The sequence below is a fragment of the Zosterops lateralis genome, assembly GCF_965231275.1.
Source record: "Zosterops lateralis genome assembly, chromosome: 4".
Lineage (NCBI taxonomy): Eukaryota > Metazoa > Chordata > Aves > Passeriformes > Zosteropidae > Zosterops > Zosterops lateralis.
Window position 1 is genome coordinate 11,413,864 of NC_139765.1, and position 24,331 is coordinate 11,438,194.

General features: G+C 40.2%; 1 protein-coding gene across 7 annotated transcripts in view; it reads left to right on the forward strand.

The window, feature by feature from the left end:
• Positions 1-24,331, forward strand: part of EPS8 (EGFR pathway substrate 8, signaling adaptor) — a 131,664-nt gene that overhangs the window by 43,331 nt on the left and 64,002 nt on the right. Inside the window, exon 1 of one of the 7 annotated variants that reach the window (XM_083858823.1) lies at positions 15,160-15,278. The exons of the other annotated variants lie outside the window; for them this stretch is intronic. The gene's annotated coding sequence lies outside the window, so the exon portion shown is untranslated. Of the gene's footprint in view, positions 1-15,159; positions 15,279-24,331 lie in introns of those variants that run through there. 7 annotated transcript variants of the gene reach the window in all.

Sequence of the window (24,331 nt, forward strand, 5' to 3'; positions counted from 1 at the left end):
GCCGTGTGTACTCTAGAGGATCAGTGGAACTGATTTTTCCCATTTTTGTGACTCACTGTGACTTAAAAGTACCAAACCAGGAGTGAGACCCTGAGGCAAACAAAGGGAATTCAGAACTCCGGGAACACTCCCAGCGAGGGAAGAGTTCTCCAGCCCTGCTGAACTTCCTGCTGCAGAGCTGACAAAGACCCTCCTCCTCCACGGCGCACCGGGCTGCCAAAACCCCTCGAGCTACCATTGTAAGAGCTGATTAATAAAGGCATTTTAAGGAGAAAAATATTATCTCCGCCCATTTATTACAGTTTTAAATCCAAGTTCTTTTCCTTTGGCTCTTACAACCTGTTTTGAAAAATGAGGAGTTTTGGCACCGTTGTGTGCTGTGAGCAGCAAAGCTGATTATTTCAGGCAAGGAGGAAGCTGCTGTGCTAATTTCTTGGTAGGCTTAATTGCTGATAAACAGAGATCTGATTCAGCTTAGCTACTGACCTGTTCCTATGAATTTGTGTTGTGTAGGGTGGTGTGTTCCCCAGAGAGTTTCAGGAGCTTTGGCCCCTATCTCTTTGGAGGAAGGTGCAGCTGGTTGCAGATAATGATTCCTCTAATGGAGGTGAAGTGCAAGAAAATAGACTGCATAGCAAAGAAGGAAATGCACATTCCTTCTGTGAAAAAGAAGAGGGAATTTCAGGATACTGGCAAGGGATTCATACACCTGCACAGTTTTATAACATTGAACTGCAAGCACCAGTTCAAGGCGTCAAAGAGGAATGGTATTATAACTCTATTATTATTATTTATTTCCCTACTTTAAAAGAGCAAGTTATTTTAAAAAGGAAGGTACTGCTTTGGTTTTCATGCTGATGCCCCTTCAGCATGAGGAACAGACTTTATCTGTCTAAAGTTCTCAGCAAAGGTCACAAAGATCATCTGCTTTATGTTGTGGTTGACCATGGAGAATTGGCTGTTAGCAAACAGAAAATAATAAAGCAAATAGATCAAACATGAGTCATTATGGATAGATATTTTAAAGATGGACTAATATTTCCTCATTTCCCATAATTTTTCTCATTCAAATAAAATTAGGTCTTCTCCTTGTTGTGTAAATGGATTATTCTTATAGTTCTTGCAAATCTTTTCTGGATGCTTAAGGAAAAAAAAAAAAGTAGAATATTCCTTCTACAGGTTCATGTTTCTCATGGTTCTTACTCTTGTTTTGAGGAATGAATTCAGACCAAAAATATTTCTATGTCTTTATTATCATTACTTATCTTTCTTTTTTTTTAAAAAATGCGCAAAAAAACCCAGCAAACCTCAAAATCTTTCTACCATGTGACCATTTAGAAGTGTCTTACTTAAATATTTAACTATATATATTATATAAATAAAAAATATAAATGAAAAATATAAAAAATATATATAAATAAAGATAGATATGTGTGTGTATATATATATAAAAGCTTAAGCATGCTTTTAAAATTCATTCTCAATATGAAAAATATGATTAGTCAAGCAGCTGTAAGGCACAGCCCCCTTTCCCTTACTCTTTTTCCCCAATCATTTCCTACTTTCTGTGCTTCCTGGTGCTCCCTGTGCATGTGTGAGTGGGAATTGCTTTCTCTGCTCTCATTCCACTGGGCTCATGTCCATTCCTTACTGTTAAACAAACCCTTGCTGTCGAAACAACAAAACCTTTCAGGTGCTGGTTATAATTTACTTTAGGGATTAGGTGATTGTAAGCGGGAGGTGTTGCTGAAACCCATTGCTCTTCTGACATTCCAGCTGTGGTTTGAGCAGTTGTGGTCTGCTCTAGGCTTTTTCCTCAAAACCACACAGGTGAGCTCAATTCCCAGGTTTTTAACCTTTAGTCTCCTGCCTTGGTACCCAAGAGCTGGGTGAGCTGGCAGAGCAGAGCTTTGGGGAGGTTGTGACTTGTCTGATGTTGTGTTACATCCAGCCTGTCACCTGGTGCTCTGGATTGCTCCATGCTCAGGTGTCAGGTGCTACATTTGCTGTTGCAATATCAGAGCAAGACATTATATGTCCTGTAGATTCTATCTCCTGTAATTTTATTTTAATTTTTTTAATATATAACAGAGCACGACATTATATGTCCTTGTAGATTCTATCTCCTGTGTTTTTATTTTATTTTTTTATATGGCATTATTATATGACATATTTATTTATCACATGATATCCCCTTGTAAATCTCTGCAGATTCCATCCTCTTTTGACAAGTTTGGTGTGGCTGAAATGTTACGGGGTTCTTGCAAATGGGACATGAATAGCCATTTTACCTGCTTGGTTTTCATTGTAAACAGCGCTTACAAAATATATTCAGTGAGGTTTGGATTGGAAAGTATAACCCTGCAAATAGCATTTGTGTCACTAGAAAATCTCATTCTTTTTGCATTGCTTTGTAAATTTAGATTTTTCTTTTATTTATTTTTTTTTTTTCTTTCAAGCTACATGCCTTAAAAATGACAATAAATAGCCAAGTGTACCTTTGAAAAGTCCTCATCTCCTGCGGTATGACGGCACAATAAAATTAACCTTGGTCCTGGGGGCTTTGAAAAGGCTGCAGTAAAAGTGTAGATGTTTACCTTCCAAAACTGCCTCCTCTGCTTTGAAATACAGAGTGATTTAGTGCTTTGTTGATAGGGAATTAATTCGTGATACCTTCAGTTAAACCACTCTGAGTAGCCTTGCTTTGATTCTGCTCTTCCCTTTTACGATGGTACCCACCCCTGTAAAATGCTAATGGAATGGATTGGTGTTAAACAGAAAAACGAGGTAACCATTGACTTCATAAAGGAAAGAAATCTTGTTTAACGCCCTTGGAAAACTCAGCGAGGACAATACTTTACTCACAAGGAAGACTACAACAGCTCTATGCTGATATGCAAAGTGATTTGTCATTTAGGGAAAAGGTGAAACAGCATATCCAGGGTCAGTAATGCCCGGCTGTGTCTTAAAGCGTTTTAGGGGGTTTTGGGTGGTTTTTAAAATTATTATTATTTTTTGGTTGGTTTGTTTGTGTGTTGGTGTTGGTTTTTTTTGTTGTTGTTGTTTTTGGTTTTTTTGTCTGTTATTTTTTTGGTTTTTGTTTTTTTTTTTTCTTTTTTTGAGGTGGAGGCTCTAAAGAATGTATTCTTAACTAAGGAAGAATGTATTGTTTGCTGTTTGAGGATTTTGATTATTTTAATTGTCATTTGTCAAAGTAGGCGCTGAAGTTAGTGCAGGGTAGACCTTCTAAATCTGATAGCTCTGGGATGATAAAAGTATGATCATCACAGCAGTCCGGGGCTTCATTTGAGTTATTTTATTGATACTGAACTACAAAGTTTACACACTTCTGTTTCAATTTGTTGATAAAGTACAGTCCAGGTTGATCTCATATGTGAGAACACAATCTGAATCCCAAGGATTTCCTTTCTACATGTTAGGATTTTGTGCCTGGAGTTATGAAGGGTGTTGATTATAACTACCTTAGGGGCAGTGCAGACTTGCAAGAAGATGCTGCAGTAGAACAACTAAATTTTACATTTAAGTAAAAAAATACTTGGTTTAAAAGCAACCTAGGGTTTTTTTTTGTTTGTTTGTTCATTTGTTTGGGTGGGTTTTTTTGGTGGATATATAATTTGTAATCAAACTGAAATTGTTTTCAAATGGTGAAGAATCACTTGTTCTGAGTGCTGCTCTAAAATAAAATAATGTTTCCATGCTAATTTCTCTCTGAATTGTCCTCACCATTTAGAGAGGATATGATGAGGGCAGACAAGCTTGTTCCTAGTTTTAGGGGTTGGGAAAAAGAGTTACTGAGATGTGAATAAGTGAGAATCCATGGTGAATCTGGTTAAAAAGGAGAATGAGACACATCTCTCTTGGGAGATTATTTTGTTTAGTGAAGATAATCTGTTTTAGGGGTGATGTACTCTGAGGTAACTAGTTTAAAAGTCCTGAAGTGCTGCCTGCACTTTTGTTGAGCTGTGCCCACAATATGAGATGTTGTAGTTGCAGGAGCAGCCTCTCTTTCAGCTCAGGCAAATCCAGGATCAGGGGAAATTGCACAGGAACATGCAGGGCCTTTGCTGTGAGGACATCTCTTTAGTCTGACAGATGATAAAACATTAATTATTCCAATATTAACACATTTCCATGCCATTTGCTAATCAAGGCCTAATAAGACAAAGATCAGAAAATTTAAGTATTGTAGAAGATCCCATCTTAATTTTTTACATCTTTGATACGGATATTTTTCATAAATAGAGCAAATGCTTCAAATTATATTTTCTCAAGCAGTTCTGAAGAGGTCTATCTCCTTTTGGATCCTAAATTCCTAAAAATTACCTACTTAAATTTTATTCAAGATCTCTGACTGTTATTAGAACCTATATTTTGCATATGTAGATATTTTTTGATCTTTTCAAACCCCATTAATTGTCACTAAGAAATCTTATATTTCTACCTTAATCTTAATTTTTTTTTCCTCCTCCAACTGGAAATGGTTGGAATAAAGTGCTTATCATTACTTTATTGATCAATATGAATGGCTTGAGTCCAAGGTAACTTATGACACCTTGTTCATCCTGTATGTTGGTGTATTCCAGTAACACAAACTCTTCCCAGAATGTATGGAACACTTTGAACTCTGATCTCATGAACACAGAGGCAAAGTTATGGCTGGTTCAGCTCTCTGTAGCTGTGCTGTCTTTGGCTCAGCCATTTTCATAACGAAAAAGTTGAAAGTTTTGGTTGTTTAAGCTTTGTTTTTATTTTTAAAGCTCTTTTACTGAACTGAACTTTGAGGATTGTCTCCTGCAATCAGTATATTCTTTACTGTTTGCAGTGGGTTACTTTGATAAAGCTGCCCACCATTGCTTCTTGCCTCACACAACTGAATTGCCTGGGAGGACAGCAAAAAAAAAATTATGGGTGTCACAAGGTGGGAGAAAACCACACTTTTGAGCAAGAGGCGGTTGAGTTCAGTAACTGGGGAGTCCAGAGATGATGGCTTGTGGTTTATGTGATTGTGATTTGTGCTCTGTGGTTACTATCCCAGGGCAATGACTTATGGATGGACACACCTACACTGTGACCTGTGAGCTCTGGTCCTGCTGGGAATGAAGAGAGGTGCAGGCTGGATCTGAGTGCCAGGATGTTTGATAGAAAGAGAGGGCTGCAGGGAGGTGGGGCAGAGGGATCCTCCTGAGTACCCACTCCCCTTTTCCTAGGAGAGAAGGTGGCAAAGAGGGTGGGAACCTCCCACCATGAGGAATCAGCCCACTGGAAATTAGTAGAGACACATTGAACTGAACTGCAGTATTACTCTACTGCTTTGGCATTAGCACTTTTAATGGCATTGTGGGGTGAGTTGTTTGTTTGTTTGTTTGTTTGTTTGTTTTAAAATACTTTTTTCCCCAGGCACAAGGTGTTCTGCCCTTTGGCCAGTTTGGCTTCTCAGTTCTTTTGCTAAAAACATCCTTTGGAAGTCAGTGTCCTGTTCTTGGTGTTTAACCTTCAGAGTCTAATTGTGGAATGGGCTGACTCACGTAGCCTGTGTGAAATAACTAAAAAAGCCAAGATAACTAGTAAAATAACTGATATAGCTAAGAAATAACTGTGAGTACTAAAGATGCTACATATGGGCCACTTGAAATCCCAGTGCTTGCAGAAGCAACTGCAACTGTCCTCCCTTCTCATGTTCAGGCAGACCCAGGAATGAGCAGTGTGATGCTGCAGAAGTGGCTTTTTGCTCAGACTCCTGATACACAAAATCTGGTTCAAGTTACACTTGAAATGCCTCCCCCCATTTATTTCACAGTCTTTTCGTGATCTATGTTGATTTTTAATATTGATGTGATATTTCAAAAAGTATTATAGTGGAAAGATTTCTTCAGGAGACCCTGCACTGACATTTGGATAATTTTATTGAAGTTTGAATTCTGAATTAAAAATGATGCTGAAGTTTAGGGGTTTGATAGAAGAGGTGAAGCTGATAGCAGTAGGAAATGTTTTAAAATTACAGGTTTTGCTTTCCGTTTAAGGTTACAATAAGTTATAGTAAGATTTAAGCTGAAGTTTTTCTTAAAATTTTTAAGTTGGACTGAATGTCCTCCCAATTTTTGTAGAGAAAATTGTTCTTAGTCACCTTACCCTGATATTGTTACTTTTATTTTGCACAGTTCAGTATGTTTAATATTGGTACTTTAATATTTTATATCATTTGTACTAGAGTGATAATATTTTCTCATCAGCAAAACTGTGAAACTGCAAACAACCCTAGCTGATGTGCTTGAGAGGATTTTCAGAATTTTTCTATGTATTTTTAAAACGCCCTGAATTTATGCTGTGCATACTGAGCCACATTAAGGGACTCCCTGGTGCAGCTTCCCTGGGTCTGAGTGCCTTTTAATATGATTTGAGTTACAGTGGTGCCCAGGCTCCATCCAGCAGCCTGGTGAGCAGTGATGACTACTTCAGATGCAGCACTCATGGCTGTCCTACTTTTGGATTTATTCTATCCCTCAATTGCCTTCTCCACAGCACCCAGCCTCCCTCTCCTCCTGTCCTGAAAAAGACACTGTCGACTCCTCTATGTTTTTAAAAAATATTGTATATATTTCTTTAGTGCAAAGGAATAATACTGCTAGAGTTCATCAGAGTTTTACAGCAGTGTTGGTAATTATTTTGCTTTAGAAAGAGAACTTTCATTCATTTTCGTTTGTGTGTTTATTTATTGAGCTAAAGCTCTTGCTGAGCTTCCAAAGACAAGTTCTGAACACAAGCTAAGTGAATGTTTTCAAGTAGCTGAATAATAATTGAGGACCTCAACATGTGGGAAAACTGGACTCTTTTCTCTTTTTTTTTTTTTTCCCCTCTTTCTGAAGGTTAATTTTTTTCCCTTCCTGTTACCACGCTTTGTATGCTGGGCTTTACACTGATATTTGGCACTTGCATCAAACTTATCCAAGTCTCAATTCCTTTCAATATGTAATTAAAGAGAGTGAAACAGAAACGGCTAGATTCGAAAATTTCATCTCTTTGAGTTTTATTTTTTCTTTTTCAGTCCCAAGGGATGCAAAGGCATGAAATGAGTCTCTGTCTGCCTCCTCCCCAGGAGCCAGCACTCCCAGCTGGGGCCAGGCTGGACTTTTTCTTTCAGTGCTCATAAACCCTCCTCTGTTGTCCTTCAGTTTTTGAGTTTTCCTCATAAGTTAAAAAGAGTGATGTGAGTGGAAACCACATGAAGGGAAATGCAGGAACACAGCCATGAAGAAGAGCACTGAGGAAGTCTGACTTGGAGCAACCTCTGTAGGAATAGAATTGGGTAGACAGCCTATGAATAATTATTTTGTTCTGTTTTGTATATAACAGTGTGGTGGTTTTCCAGCCACCTCTTCTCTTCTCAGGAAAAGTCATGTATGCAAATTTAAGTTGTGATGAAAGAGGCACACAGAAACACAACTAGAAACACCCTTTCCCCTCCCATCCTTTTTTCCTTGGTGTTGGTTTTTTTGTGGGGGTTTTTTGCCCTTTGCTTGTAAAAAGAAACAGAAGGTCTGTCTTTGCTTCAGAAGGAGAGATCTTTCAGCACTGTATCAAAGTGCAGGGGACTGTTAATCACTTACACGTTTTCAGCTGGAAATAGAAAATCAGACTGGTTATTCACTTCTGTGATCAGCCAAGGAGATAACTCTGAGTACTGCAAGGCACTATTTTGTTTCTGTTTTTATCTGAATCAGGAGGGAGGGAAAAGCATTGCAAGTTGGTGACAGTTTAACTGCACAGCTGTGAATACTTCAGTGACCATCATGTCACATAAATCCTAGACAACTGTCCAAACATCATGGTTAGCCTAGAAAAAAAAAATTGCTATTTATTTTGCTACCTGAGTTGTTAGTGTCTGCTAAAATTTCTGTTTACAGTTGAGCTTAAATGTGGTTTAATTCTGTTTGTAGTAAAAAGTGCTTGGAAAATCCAAAGCTATCATATTGCTTGTGAATTAGAACACACAGTTTTTAAAAACTTTTTAAACAGAAATACAAAATGAGGATGTTGTAGCGTGTCAGTGGCCATGATAAAAGAAGAAGCTGCTTATCCAGAGCCAAAGCTCCTTGAGAATCTGTTTGCAGTGGTGTGGGGGCCTGTATATATCCAGCAATCACTTCTCCAAAACAGCTCTCAGATGTACTAAAGGACTGTGGAGAGCAGCAAAGCTTCTGAAGTGTTTTAACAAACACAGAGCCCTGTAGAGCTTGGTGGAGTGATCTCAGGAGGCAACAATCAGCTGAGGATTGGCAATGTAGGTGACATAAGGATTTTTAAAGCCCAGAGAGGTGGCATGGAAGGGATAATTACTGCATGTGGAATGTCTTGCTCCATCACCTGGCTGCCCATGGCAAGTGGAGAAAAAGGTGATGGCAGAGGGAGCTGCTTAGGGGAGTGGTGCAGAAGATGCTGGCCAGGAGGTAGAAGGGAGTATGGAAACAGCAGTGCTGATGTCCTTAATATTTTTAACCAGCTGTATCAGCTCTGTGCTAGGTTTATCCAACAGTTTCATTTCTTGGTCTGTGTTTTCCATGTAAGCTCTTTGTAACAACAAAAGGTTTGACACCATGCCCTCTGGTGAGCACCTGTCCAGTAAGAACCCATCTGCTCCTGCAGTGTGTGGTGTTTGTTGGCAAAGTTGAACACAGGTTCCTTTCCAAAGGGGTTCTCCATTGCATTTGCCAAAACAATGTGTGTAGCCACAGGGTAAGAGCTCTTGCCAGCACAAGCAGCAATACAGCCATGCCCAGGCATTGCTGCTTTTAGGGCTGGACCAAAAAACCTTGCTGTGCTGCTGTGTGGATGGACAGGCTCATGTGAGAAGCTTTTGATGTATTTCTCCATTATATCATGTGTATGTGATCCAAATTTAGGCCATGCACAAACACAAGAGCTAATTGTACAGCAGGTTGGTTGAGCAGGTGAAAGAAATGCCAGTGCTTCTCAGGTTTTGCTCCTCAAGCCCAAACAAGGAAACAGTTCATAAATTTGAGGGAACATCTGATAAACTCTGCGAGTTTGCCCCTGTCTTCCCCCTGGGCCGTAAGAATTGGCACAAAAGTATACACCTTGGTGATTCCTTGTGAAACAGGAGAGCACAGTGTGCTTCTCTTGGACTATCAGAGATACAAGGGGACATTTTCCTGAGACCAGCCTGGTGCTTGCCTGCTGGCTGATAACACGTGCTTGTGTGAGTCTTGTGTGAGAGGAGGTGAAGAGAAATAGTCTGTCTCCTGTGGTGAAAGACTGTTGTTTTTCACAAATGGGACAGGGCTGCTGGGTGACGTGTCAGGAGCTTTATTTAGGCACTAGTTTTGGCTACAGGGTGAGGTACAGGAGATGGTACATGCTCTAGTCTGCTGCAGGCTGCCAAAGATCTCTTTGTTATAGGACATTTTAAAAGTTTCCTAGTCAATAGCATATTGCTAAAGTTCTAAACAACTGTTCTAACCAGTCACTAAAAGCACACGCACACCTGCTTTAAACAATGCTTGCTTGGATGCTTTCTGTTAACAATACACAATACTCCATAATTAAGCTTTAAATCTTCTACTATCTTGCTGGGCATATTTTTCTGTGGTCTTAAGGTCTATCTTAGCCAAACCTAAAAATTCAAACTATTATGTCCTTGCTTGCTTTATTAGTGTATCTTCTCTACTTTTAGGCTGTGTGGCTGCAACTGGCTCTAAGTTCTCTGCTCTTTCTGTTTCTGACGCCTGATTTCAGAGCTTCTGAAAGGCTTCTTAATTTTACTCTTTCCTACAAAAGATGAGCTGCATTTCCTGATGGAGGAGTGCAATTCCTGATTTACTCTCAAAGCATTTACTTCATTTATTTTTTGGAGATTGGTACTCTTCCAGGAGAAGAGTAAAAGGAGCCAGATGTGAAATGTTTTAGAAGAGTAGGATGTGGCAGCCTGGGCTAACAAACCTGCAGTTAGTGTGAGGCCTCAGAGGAGCAGGGATAACCCTGCTTGGGAGGGATAGCTAGAAATGGTTTTCTCACCTTTGAAATCACAGAATAATGATACATTCTGCTTGCACAGCAGTTTCTCACCAAAATGTGCATTTATTTTTAAACCAAGCATCTCCATAAGAAATGCATGGAAATAAGCTGCTGTATCTGTTTCTGGTGTGCAAATGTTTAGAACATATGTAAGCACATATTCCACAAAAACCCAGAATTTCTCCCGTGCATCCCAGGCCTGTGATGGGATCAGGTGCATTGCAAGGCTGCAGTCATACTGTTACCTTGGGAAGGCTGACCTGGAACAGAGACTAGACAGAGCTACAGAATGAAGTAGGTGTTTATTGAAAGGCCTGTAAGATACACCTTGGACAGGACAGGGCCTGACCAGGGCTGCACCCAAAGTGGACCCAAAATGGTCAAAAAATGGGTGGTTGGTTACCAGACCTTACATTTTTATAAGTTTTGGTCCGCTTGCATATTGGGGTTTACTTGTTTAATTCCAGCTTCAGGTTGTGAGGTCCCATCCTTCTTGTTCCTCCCTCCAGCCACTGTTGTTTGTGCTTTTGGGCCTGAAAGTTGTCCTTGGTCTTGAGCAGGAAAAGGATTTGTTTTTTCTCCCTGCTCTGTGAAGAGAGCTGAGTGACACTGAATGTGAGGCTCAGAACTGCACCCCATGGCAGCACAGAATCTGAGAAACATAAAAGCTGAAACTTAAGGCATCAGTACCCCTTCCCTGGGGCACAGCCTCACACTGCACATCTCTGGGCAGCTCAAACAGCTCAGGGTGTTACTGGGGTGAAGAAGAATGTAGTACTAGTGATAAATAAGTGCAGGAAGGTGAACCAGTGGGAGAACCCTCCCTCTGCTCCCCAGAGCTACCTTGGCTTGCAGGTGAATGCTGGCAGGGTACAGTCCTGGCCCAGAGACATCTCCTGTGAGCCTCAGGCTGTGGAGCTCCTGAACTGACAGCTCTTCTGATGTTCACCTGATAACCACTCAGCCTTTAATGCCGGGTTAACTCAAGCAGCATTTAATTCTTGTAGAAGCTTGGCACAACTAAAAGGCTTGGCAGCTTGTGTTATAAACCGCCAGGAATTCGAGAGAAGTTGATTCAGTTTATTTTATTGTGTGCCAAAAGCTCTATTTAAAGTGTCTGACCTCAAGATGCAACAAAAAAGAAAGTTCCTCTGATCTTCTTTGGCACCATTTTCAGAGCCTTTCAATGTAAGGAAAATATTTTGTTGATGTCTACCATCCTCTGAAATCTGAAACATGCAAAGAACGAAAAGCTCTGATTATCAGTAACAACGTGAAACTTTTAGTGGATTTGGTTCTGTTCCCTGACCTAAGTTCTTGACTTGTTCTTTCGTGTCATGAAATGAAATGTCTCTGACATACCAACAGCACGTACGGAGTTACTGGCACAAATGGAGTGGGTTTAGTAATGCTTTTTTAGAAGAGACATTGCCTGCTAATTCAGTCCCAGTATCTGTTCATTAAGATGAGAAGCTTATTAAAGCCTTTACTGCTTCATTGAGACAGAACTTCTTAGCTAGAAGAGAGAAATACTGCTCGGCTTCTTTATAAAATTTTTCAGGCTTGCTATAATGACTTTTGCAAGAACTTTGAGAAAAAAAGGCCAGTGTGATATGCAATAGCATCTTACATCATGCTTACTGAGATGCTGAGAAAGATTCAAGCACTTCCAGATGGAAATACAATGTATGCTGTATTTGATTTAAGAGGTAGTTAGTTTTCAGGAGCTTCAAGTCAGATAATGGTAAAAAAATTGTGGTGATGTATTTTTCTGAGTCCTGGGCACCTCTGAGAGCGGGTCTTTTCCTATCTCTTTTTTCTTTCAGAAGCATCCTTATCTCTATGACTTTGAAGTTCTAAAGAGTTTATTTTAAGTATTGTGAAAATATACTCTAAAATATTTTAGACCCTCACTTTGAAGCATATCTGCCCTAATTTCTAAAAGGTTTGAATCCTGAGAATTCGGTTCTTTTCTATCACTTACCAACCACTTCTGTAAAATGAAATTTAGTCATATTATGGTGGTATGATAAATTCAAATAGGTTTTTCTGGCCTATGTTCGTCCTTGAAATGATGAGTTGGTGTTCATGCATGTGTACAGATTTTATTTATTTTATGCACTATGCCTGCAGCCTACACACATTTAACATTGGCAGTGAAAATTGCTTGATAAATCTTTTACACCAACTCACCGATTTTTTTTGTTGTTGTTGTTGGATTTCATGGCAGCATTCTACAGAGAGAAATTGCAGCTCTTGAATCTGGAAAGTGCTTGTTTAAAAGTAGCTTTATGAGGCAGGAATTTCTGTTTGGCTCTGAGTGAAGCATTTCCCAATCTGGCAGACACATCTCCCTTCCTGAGCGTTTTCGCATCATAAAGTTTGTACAGAGCAGAGTGTGCCCTGGTGTTGTCTCTTTATCCCATTACCTGTTATGAGTGGTGCAGCAAGAAGTGTCCAGATACATAATTGAAAATTAATGAAGAACTTAGCTTTTTATGGAAGGCACTAGCATTCAGTTTGCTGCACAACAATAGCACTGATATCCTGTCTCAAACAAGCATGAAAGCAGTAGAGCCTTGTTTATCTCACTAGTCAGCAGCAATCACTCCTGACTGCACACCAGAGGCAGATCTGCTGAGTGCAAAGGTGCCACTTTTATGTTGCTATTTATCACATCAGAACTACTGACTTTACTCTCAAAGCATTTGCTTTATTTATTTTGGAGATTGGTACTCTTCCAGGAGAAAAGTAGAAAACCTATTTGAGGAGAATCAGCATCCGGGAAAAGTGCTTCAAGCCTGTTTTTAGGAGTTACTTCCTTTATTTCCTGCATTATTTCAGTGTTAATCAGACAGCTTCAAAGCAACTTTCTGTTTAAGTCACCTTTATGCCACTCTAGAGGTGTTGATAAAGTACCTGTGGTAAAGTACCCATCAGCCTGCTTAGGAGTGAAGCAAGCTGGAGTCTAGCACAAGAGCAGCAGAGTGTTTTCAGACACTTCATTTATTCCTAGCTTTGCTATTTATTTTTACATGCTAATTTTCTTGGCTTTGTTTTTATCATTTAGCCACTGGCCAGAGGTACAAGAAGGCTGTTATGGTACTGTTGGCAAGCGCATGAGAAGATGCAACTTAGCTGTAAACAGGCAGTGAATTATGACGGAAAGAGGAAATAAGAGGGAATTAATTACATTAGAGTAATATTTTCTCTGGATGCTGCAAGAGGCCTGGGAATTGAGGTTAATTGCTGGAAAGAATAATTGCTACCAATTTCTAAATATATGTTTTAACAGGATAGCTGTGGGGGCAGAGAGAGGGAGAAACAGGTTTAAAGAGTAATGAGGGGAGTTGAGGTGGGTGTGGGTTGATACAGAGGTTTTCCTGGGAGACTGCTGCAGCTACTCTGAGTACTGGGATTGCAGTGTCTGGGGCAACTATTCTTTTATTGAATTTATATTCTGTGGCTTCTGGCCCAGCTTCTCATTTTGAGACACCCCAAGTCTAGATGCCACATGTGGCATACAGTAAACTTTTGCTTAAAACTATTTAAGACTGTTTATCTTAATGGTAAAGCAGTCAGTGAGAAGGTAAGGATGCTTGTCTGTTAAAAAAAGAAAAGAATGATGAAACTTGACTCTGCAGAAGTTTGTAAGTCACCTCTCCAGGGTATGGAGAAACTGTCTGAACTCACCTCTATATTATTGACAATTTTTGCTTCTTGGAGGACAGGAGACAAAAGGCAACTGGGAAAGAACAAAAATATGAATAAAGCAAATCCTAAGAGTGATCTGCAAAAGCTTGAAATGGTTTATGTCAGTGTGCAATATACAAAGTGAGGGCTATATGAATTTAGAAGCAATCCCCTCATCCCATTCCTTACCCCCTTTCCTTTTGTGGGTTGGTTGGCTTGTTTTTTGTTTCAGTTGTTTGATGTTTTTGAGGTTGTTCATGCTGATGTTCCCTTGCCTTGCAGGAAGGGATTGTTGGGGGGCCAGGGGGTCTCAAATAGTTGTTCTTGAACTACTGCAACTTCTTTTAAGTTGCAAGACTTAAATGTTTTTGATTAATTTGGCTTTGTCTTCCAAACGCGAATTTAGTACGTCAAATCAAATAGTATTTTTAAAGACTCTTTTCTTGTCTACTCTGACCTCCTCCCACCACCAAGGTCACTCAGCTGTACTGGAGAGAGGAAGCATGGAAGGGAAAATGTTTTCAGTTTGCCAGGAACCGCTACAACCTCCAGGGATTTTGAGCAGTGGGTCATTTTAAGAACTGCGATTTGTTAAAGTACCTGGAATTTGTTCAGAACATTCTTGTTGTTGCTGTTGCTGGTAGACAAGCAGCTATTCAATTTTCCAGTATGGTCAAAGTGTGAACAGGAAAATTTGTTCCTCTCTTTTGGGCTCACCTTGTAATGCTGACCGCTTTCAGCACCATTCAGAGTGACCAATTTCAAGCTTGTTAACTTAAGAGGGCTCGTTTCTGCATGTGAGAGCCATGACAAACTCTACTGCAGGATGGTCAAACCAATAAATAATGTACAGCCTGTTGCACTTGGCACAGCTCCTTGTTGTAGCCTGGATGTGTATGTCAAATCCAAAGAGACAAAATCAGACTCATGGGGCACACTGAGATGCTACAGCTCTTATTTAAATCTGCATGTATGTATATATATGAATTATGCTAATGCCAAGAAATGATATCAATTCATAGCTTGCCAGATTGTCCGTGCTGGATAGGAAATGTTAATTCTCTGCTCTAGAGGATGGACTGTGTTGTAACTCAATCACTCTTCTCCCCGTGGCCCCGTAGTGAGGCCTCAGTGAAGGGGAATGTATAAACAGCTGCAGCAAGGCTGCTCAAACACGGATGTGTCTTCCTGCAGTGAGATCCCTGGGTCACCAGGTGTCCTGGTTTCAGCTGGGATCAAGCTCCTTTTCCTCCTAGTAGCCAGTACAGAGCTGGGTTGAGGATAATGTTGATAACATGCTGATGTTTTGGCTGTTGCTAAGTAGTGCTTGCCCTGAGTCAAGGACTTTGCAGTGTCTCATGCTCTGCCAGCCAGGAGAGGCACCAGGAGCTGGGAGGGACCAGGGCAGCTGATCCAAGCTGGCCAAAGGGATATTCCATACCAAAGAACGTCATGCCCAGTATATAAACTGAGGGGAGCTGGCTGGGAGGTGCCCATGGCTGCCTGGGGACAGGCTGAGCATCCGTCAGCAGTGGGTGAGCAATTGCATGGTGCAACGCTTGTCTTCCTTCAGTTTTGTTTGTCTCTTTACTTTTCATTACAAAATTACTATTATTATTACTATTATTATTATTATTATGATTATTATTATTATTATTTTCAGTTATTAAACTGCTCTCATCTCGATCAATGTGTTTTATCTTCTTTTTTCTGGTTGTCCTCCCCATCCCACCAGGGGCAGGGAGGGAGGCAGTGAGCAGCTCTCAGTTTAGTTCTCTGGAACTAAACCACAAAACCAGGGACCATGCAAGCCATACTAAATGGGTTTCAGGAACCTCTCCATGGGTTAGCCAGCTGAGTTGTTCTGCTTTCCTCCAGAGAAATGCCCTGCTGCTTTCCACCCAGCAGGCTGTCCTCCTTGCTTCTCTGGGTTCTGGCAGCGTTCTGTCCTTGACATGCTGCCTCCTCCTTAGCCTGGTTGTCTCAACACCTTAAAATGCTGCTGAGTTGCATTTGAGTCCCAGCTTGGGAGCTGTGGTCCTGCCAAGACCTTTACTTGTGTAAAGGTTACATCCCATTCAGATGTAACAGGACATAAGCATGGGACCAAAATGGGAGAATTTATTTTACTTGTGGTCGGGAGCTGTTTGTGGTGTGTTTCTGGTGGCTTGAGGAGTCATTGTGATTATTATACACAATGGTAGATTCTATCTCGGTCTAACTTCCAAGTTAGTCTTGTTTTGATCAGATGACCTCTAGAGTTCACTCCTGACCTAAATTATTCTGCAATTTATACTGCTATTTAAATGTAGTACAGATAAGGAGGAGATGGTGCTGTAAAAGAACTGGTGAGCACAGCTCAGAATTCAGAAACAAAAGGTGATTCGTGGGCTAAAACTAAGAGAAGAGTGAATTATGTGTCTCTCCTTTGCAACTCAACATATTTGCAGAGGCTGATATTCAAATATTGGCTGGTCTTGATAATCCACTATCTAATTGATAGGTCACAAATATAAAGGTCTGATATGTATTTTTTTATGAATGTTGTTGGAAATTCTTAGCCTTAACTCTCCTTAAAAGAGAGCTAGACATGAAACGTTCACTACTAAGGCTACACAAGTGGCAAGGGAATCAGCTTATAAAATAAGGATTCACTTGTAGGTTTTTCCACTTCTGACAGGTTATTAACACACTTTTATTCATTTATACCCCTTTGAAAACAGCTCAGTAACAGCAGGGCGATCCCAGTTGTTCAGCAAAATAAAACTTTCTACAACAATAGGTTTTATTAGTGATGCATTTGTATATATTAATTTTGCAGATGACTTGTTACATTATTGATTCATTTAACTTTCATTCCTCATGTAATTGAGCATTTGTTTTGCTAGTGCAAGCATTCACACAGGTAGAAACACCATTGCTCAGCTAGAATGATATGTGCCCTCCCAAAGTTGGTGATTCTACAGTTGGTGATTTGTGCTCCAATGTACTTTAACTCCTAGTGCATAGTGTAGCATTTTTTTTCCTTGAATTAGAAGAATCATACACTTCTAGAACAATAAATGGTCTTTAATGGTACCAAAACCTGCATGAAAGTCAGATCAGCACAGGAATTAGGGAATATTTAATATCTTGTCAACTTCAATCTTAGTCACCTGAAGCTGCCTTTATTTTCAGAAGGCAGGTACTGAAAATTTTGCTCTTTTGGCTTGCATCATTAATAAATATACTGCAAAGTTACAGCCTCCGAAATCACCTGGGTGGGTTGGGTTTGTTTTGTTTCAGGATCCTCTTTGCAAGTTATTCCAGCCATCATCAGCCTTGAGAGTCTATGAGAGTGCTGGTCCCATGCTATGCCTCCTGTGTGCAGTCAGAGTTCCCTTTAGGGCCATGATGCAATAAAGATGCAGGTGTGGAAGTACCTGGGATGACATCTAGTCCAAGCTGTAGAGTATAACCATCCTTTTTTTTTGTTCCTGTGGCACAGAGGTGCGTCTGCACTACTGGGTGCACTGGACCACTTGTGGCCAAGATCCCTGCCAGTTCTGGGGATTGTTTTTTTCCTCTAAAAGCTGTTGCCAGCCCATATTGTTGTGCCTGCTCCCAGGTGTATTTTTTCTGAAACCCTTGTATTTGCTTGGCTCACAGGGTGTGTGCTTTTCCTGTTCTTCCCTACTTTTTGAGCAGATATATTGACCCTTTGTCATGTTCTTCACACGTAAAGTCTGCCCTGTAGTGTTATTTAAGGGTGGGTATCTCTTCTTACCTCATAGCTCTTACTGAGTGCTGGTGATTGCACTACAGAAATAGAAACCAGTGATTTATGTTTGTTCTTAGTAATAAATGACCTTGGGACCTAGTCTCCTAGGGCCTAAACTGTAAATAATTAAGCTTTACCTCTGTGGAACCCTCACTCAATCCAGGGTGGTTTTAGCTGTAATTTTATAACTGTTAAATTTTAATTTCATTCCCAGACACTGTAGCATGGTCAAAAAAAACCCAAATAGTAAAAGCTATGCATTTTTTTTTTTTTTATGTGTATGAGATAGTAAATGCTGTGCAATCAAAAACCCAAAAGCTGATGTAACTACTGAGCAGCCATGTGTTAATTCCAACTTGGCCTAGCAGTTCCAGACAGGAGCAGGTTTTCAAGCTCATTGATTCCCTGTTTATTTTTCAAGTTTATCAAAATATGGGCTTTGGGCATCTGACCTTTGTTCTTGACTGACCTGATATTGGCAATTGAGATTTTTTTTTACTTCATATCCAAATAAAAAGGAGTGTGAAGGAAACAGGGAAGGATGCAATTTTTCAATATTAGCTGATGAAGTGGATAATTGTACATTTCTGAAAAGATTAAATACTTTAATTTTTTTTTTTTATTTTATTTCTTTTAGGTTAGGTTTTGTTGGGTGTTTTTTTTTTGTTGTTTGTTTGTTTGGTTGGTTTTTGTTTGTTTGTTTGTTTTTGTTTGTTTGTTTGGGCAATTCAAAAAGTGCCAGTCGTCTCTCATGATTTAAGTTTTTTAGCCAGGAAAGACTAATTTATATTCTGGGTATTCAGAGTAGACTGATCTGTGAACAGCAATGCTCAAATTAAAGTGTGAGATTTAGTCCTGCAAGCATATTGTGGTGAAATAAATTACTGGATGAGGCATTTGGGAGTGAGTGTTGAAGATGACTAAAACATCTAGTTGAGTCCACTACTGCACACCTAAATATTACTTTTTCTTCTGAGAGTCATCTGGGTGCATGGGAGAACCTTGATTTTCAGGACGTAGGATTTTTCAGAATCAGTATTTAAGATAGACTAATGGAAGCTGGGCAATTGACTGCTCTGTGGTTCCTTCAACCCCTCCCCCTGAAAATCTCTGAAACAAAAGAAGAAAAAATGGAAAACTGTAGCTTTTGTTTGGAGAGAGACTGGTCTGCATCTCATGATGCTCTTTTAGAGGTTTCTTTCCTTTCTAATCCATGCTGTGTGTTAGCTTATCTCATGGTTGTCTTGTACTAATTATCTGTGCTGAGTAACTTTTTTAGTGTCCAGGCAGTTCCATGCTCAATACCCTGTGACTTTATCCCTTCCACCCTTCTTTCCAAATAGTTCTTAAAAGTTGTTTCCATCTTCTGTTAGGGTTCTGTTACTCCTGCAAATCCTGTGGACTTCTCTTTCTGCTTTTGTAATTTGATTTTAAATGTAGACCTGTTGATCCAAGTACTTCTTGTGTTAGCAATCACTTTTCAAGTGTCTGTTTTCTATGTGCAGCAAGATGGGGATTAAAATTCATTGGGGATTTTTAAAAAAGCACAAATGAAGAATAAAGTGGAAGCAAGGTTTTCCTCCTATCCTTATTTGTGTGTTTGTGAGAGAACAACACAGCTGACTCAAACTCTGTGGGATGTGGACAGTAGGGCAAAATATATTGTGGAGATCCAGTTCCCTATGGATAATTCAGAAATACACACACACAAAAAAAATCGTTATGCTGCTCACAATTTCCTTTGTTACTCTTGTGGCTTAAAATAGGTATCCCAGATTCCTCAAGTTTTGTGCAATCTTTTTTTTTCTTCCATAAATCTGGAGTTGTGGATGCTTCCTCCCTCCTCTGCTGTAGTTTACTCCTGGGGAGGAGGGAATGTCCAAATGCTATTTCTGAGTAACAATTCCTCTCATGGTCGGGCCAACGGCGTGAGTCAGGACTGAGAGAGTTCTTCCACTCCTTCCCTCCCCTCAGACAGATTTGAAAATCTCTGGAAAAGCATTTGCGGCCAGTTTGGCATTATTTTTTATACTGCATGTGGCTAGTCTTCTGCATATTGTATATTATCATCTTGGGTAATATCCCCCTGGAGTACACTAAAACGTGAGAAGGAGAGGAACACTAGATAAGAACAACCTATTTTTGGGAAAATGCAAATTACACAACATCACAGTTTACATATTTCCATTTCAGGAGCAATCCAAGAGGGTATCATCTCCATCTTTAGAGAACTTTTACTGATTTATGCACCCAGGACAATTTGCAGTGGTTAAAGTCTTGTCTGTTAACCACTGAAAGCCAGTGCCACCCGAGTTGAGATTTCATTACTGGGAATGAGGGTGCTGTAAAATACATGCCTCAAATTTTGAAAGAGACCTATGGCCACTGGTTTCATGCTACTTGAGCACTTTGTCCTTCTTGTCACCTGACAGATCTGTCTGTCTGTTGCTGTTCTGCAATGCCCCTTCTGCTCACAACTGGAAGGAAAGGGGATGTTTAGCATCCCTTGAGCTTCCAGGCTGCACCAAGCCTGAGCAAGAGAGGGAGGCAGGAGTGAAGGGAAGCTGGTGGTCAAGCCTGAGACAGCAGTGCCTGTGCTTCTGGTGTGAAACCATCCAGTTGCCAGGAAGGAGAAAGCCCCTGAGCACAGTGAGAATAGCCATCTGCTAAGTCATGCTAAAATTTGGCAGGGGTGAACTGCACAGGAGCCCCTGGTGCTCACCAGTCGATCTGGGCAGAAGGAAGAGAAATGTTAGGACATCTGTCCAGGGATTTCCCTGCTTGTAGAGTGATGGATGCCCTCCCTTACAAAAATCTATATTTTTTTCTAACATGTTTCAAGCAGAAGCATTCAAATAATCTGGGAATTTTTAGAAAAAGAGCTGGACATGCCCTTCACTGAGGAAAGAGTCAATGAGAAAGATGGGGGCAACAGGGCTTGACCTTTCAGAACAATAAGGTTGTTTGAGACTGCTGACCACAAGTGCCCTTTTTTCTGGAACATAAAGCTGTGTGAGTTTTCTCCCCATCCTGAGAAAATAAGCTCTCAGTATATTCCAAGTAAGCAGGGATTTTGGCAAGTCTCAAAACTGCCAGCTGAAAGCTGTCCTTGGTTTAGCCTGGGTGTGAGAATCGAGGTGTGAGGAGCCCTCACAATGCTCCAGAGAAACTCCTGGGTGACAGGATTGCTGTGCAAGTGTGACAGTAGAGGAAGTGCAGTGTTGTTGGGCTCTCAGCACTGCACTTTTACTGACTTAAGACATCCTCTGTCTCACCTGCTTTTTTTTGTTGTTGAGATTTTCAAGAGGCAGTGCTCCAGCACTAAACTGGAAAGTTTATGTTTAGGAAGGTGGTCTTGTAGCAGGAGAAAGGCTGAATCCAATTGTTTTCTCACTTTCTAATTTCTGTAAATGTTGACCCACCAATGTTATTAGAACTGTGATCTTATTTCGTATTTTGTTCAGAGAAAACAGATGGGAACATCTCCTGTTAACATCACCTGAGAGCCTGGCACTGGCTGAGATGCAAAGCTGAATAATGGCAAAGGAAGCAAATTAATTTTTGGATGTGTAGTTTGCCTAAATGTCACCTTCAGTGCTCTGGACTGCAGCTGTGCTGTTTTCCCTTCAACAAAGGGCGTGAAGGTGGCTTGGCCAGCCTGACTAGATATTAATTGTGCAGATGCCTTTGGGGAGAAGTATTGACCTTGTGCACAGGCAGGGAATGATTTGGTGACCTCTCTGTCCCCACCAGGCAATGCCACGTCCCAGTTTGTGGCTTGGCTCCCACCAGCCCTCCTGTGTGGCTGCTGAGGAAACAGCCACAGCACTCCTGGAGTGGGTGACATGGTTGGCCCATGGGGTCATTCCTGGAGGTGATGCCTTAAGTTTTAGCTTTCATGTTTTCCAGATTCTGTGCTGCCTTGGTGTGTGACTCTGAAGTTCATATAAAGTGTTAGCAAGTTCTCCTCACAGTTCAGTCAAACAAAACAATCCTTTTCCAGCCTGAGAACCAAGGACTACATTGCAGCTTCAGGCCCAAAAATTGCAAACAACAGGGAATTGAAGAGAGCAATCTGAGAGGATAGGACTTCATAACCTGAAGCTGTAATTAGACAATTAACCCCAATATGTAAATAGACCAAAACATATAAAAGAGGGAAAACTCATGGCTCGGAGTCCATCTTGCAAGGAGCCTTGGCCAGGCTTTTGTATTGCCCAAGTGTATCCTTTAAGGCCTTTTTAATAAATACCTCCTTTTAATAAATATCTCCTTTATTTAATAAATACCTTCTTTATTCCTTTAACTCTGTCTAGCTTCTATTCCACGTAGCCTCTCTAAGCATCAGAGGAGGTGACTCAGTGTGTCCCAGAGCCAGACCCACACATGTGGGTATTCTGGGGACTCTTTAAGCTCTTTGTAGATGAAGAAGGGTGGGACATCTGACATCCTGCTATCCTACTAAAATGCTTTATCTTTGTGCTGGGTATTATTTGGGCCACAACTTTAACTGCTGCAAGTTGCAGCTTGCTCCTCTTCCCTGGATTTCACACTGGCACCCACAAAGAAGTTGAAATTTCTGCATCAATATTTCTGCATCCATGGAAAGGCAGAAGGAGGTCATAGACAATTACAGTAGTAATTGCATCTGGCATTTCACCTAAACCTGTCTGTGAGTGAGGTTTTCAAAAGCTTAATGCAATAGCTGGGAAAAGTAAATTACCACCAAAAATAAATAGAATCCCACTTCTAATTCTTTTGGTGTCTCTGTTGGGAAAGACAATATTTGTAATTGTCAGTGTTAATTTTCTCAGTGATCATCCAACCCAATCAGACAGGAGATGAAGGACAGTTGTAGATGTCAAGCTGAATCCGCATCTTAAAGACTTTGGACAATGTCAGGAACTATTTTTGAGTCTACATTTGAATTATTCTTTCTTGAATAAGTTTTTTTTTCTCCCAGAAAGTCTGCTGTAGATGTGCATGAAAAAAAAGGAAAAGGAGGAGAAAAGCATAAGGCTGCATTAAACAATATGAGGAAAGAGTAGAGGTTATGCAAAGTTCAAGAAGCAAAGGGATATGGTTTAGAAAAACACTGAGATAATGAAAGATAATATATAGATGAAGTAACTGCAATATTGTTCCCCCTGAAACTTGCCTCGTGGGCTCCCGAGGGAAAAGAGAAGTTGACATCTGCTTACTTTGGATTGCCTAGCTGGAAAAACATACGAGATGATACACATGAGACAACATCCTTGTGGGCCTATTGATGTGAGGGATAAATTCTAGAAGAGAGAGGAGGAAGCAGCAAGCCAACTATTCTTGATCAAATGAGACAGAGGAATAAGATTGTTTTATAAGCGTGGTTTAACACTGATTTGATGCAGGTTGTTACCTTTAGGAATCTAGTGTATTTTTGGGGTGTGTTGTGGTTAGAAGCAGTGTCAATTGAGTTTAAACTGCAACACAGATTTAGGGTATTTATTAAGAAGAACTTTTTCAGAATAAGGTTAATGAGACCTTGGGTTTCCCCAGGCTTGGTTGATAGCCTCCCTTATTAGAGGCCCAAGGAAGAGGTTGGGAAATACTATTTTTGGGAATTATCTTGGCCCAGTTGCTCCTGCCTTAAGGTTGTGAGATTACTTCCTTCCTTTTCAGGCCCATTTCTGTGATTGTTTTGGAAATTGTTTCAAAAAACACTGAGTTTTGGGGAAGCACATATGAACAAGCAATTGCTTTGTTCTGAATAACTTCCCAATAGTTTGGTCCAAGCTCTTTTTTACCCTGGGTCTGTCACAGACATGCCTTAGTTCAGCAGCAAGATTCTTGATCAGATTCCCTCATGAAAACATAGAAATCTTAAGTATTTATGTCAGTATGCTCCTTAATTCTTTATATATTTCTTGTCTAAAATGTGAATATACTTCAACCTCTTTTATCATTTTTAAATAGGAATGAGTTCAAAACAGTACATACTTTACATTTGAAACATTGTACCAAGATATCTGAAAGCTCTTTTTCATACAAGGGCTTCTTTAAAAGCTTTGGGTTTATTCTTTAGTCTTATTTCTTTTCTTTCCGTCGCTTCTCACAGTAACATAAAGGCAAATGTAATGGAAACAAGTACTGAGTTCTGGGAATGGCAAACAGAAAAAGGATAAGTAGAGAAAGAAAAGTTCTGCTTTTCATAGGACTTCAGAAGTCTTTGGGAGCTTGCTAGAAGTGCTGGCTCTAATCCAATGTGCTTTTATTGGCATACATGAACAAATTACCCAGGGCACAGCTATTTTTCTTACTGTAGTAAAAACAGGGGCTCTGAATAGAGGCTTTGTGTAGGAAAAATATTTTTCCTTTGAAATTGGCTACAAGTTTAAAGTTTATCTAGTGTGCCTTCTGGAAAAGGGAAAAATACACTTTTCAATCTCACAGAATAGAAAATGTATCCTAGTTTAGGCAACACAGAGCTCTATAAGCAGAACTTACTCATTGGTGAGGAGCTGATATAGTTTTATAATAAACAGCATCATTTCTTAGTTGCCAAAAATGTGGGAGGAAGCTCTGTTTATATTGTTTGTAGCTGTGTCCTTCAAAAAATTTCTGCGGATCCCTCCCCTCTAGCACCTCTCTTGCAGGTCTCTGATGTTTTCTAGCCACATGGGTGTAGCCAGGAGGATAAGGGCGTTATGGAAAATAGTTTTTAAGATAACATTCATTGCTCTGAGGACTGTCTCCAGGGGTATTTCTTCTAATTCCAGATGGAGCTGTAGCTCACTTTGTTGTCATTGTCTTTGCTCTTCAAAACCTGGCAGTATCCTGGAGCAGCAGGGT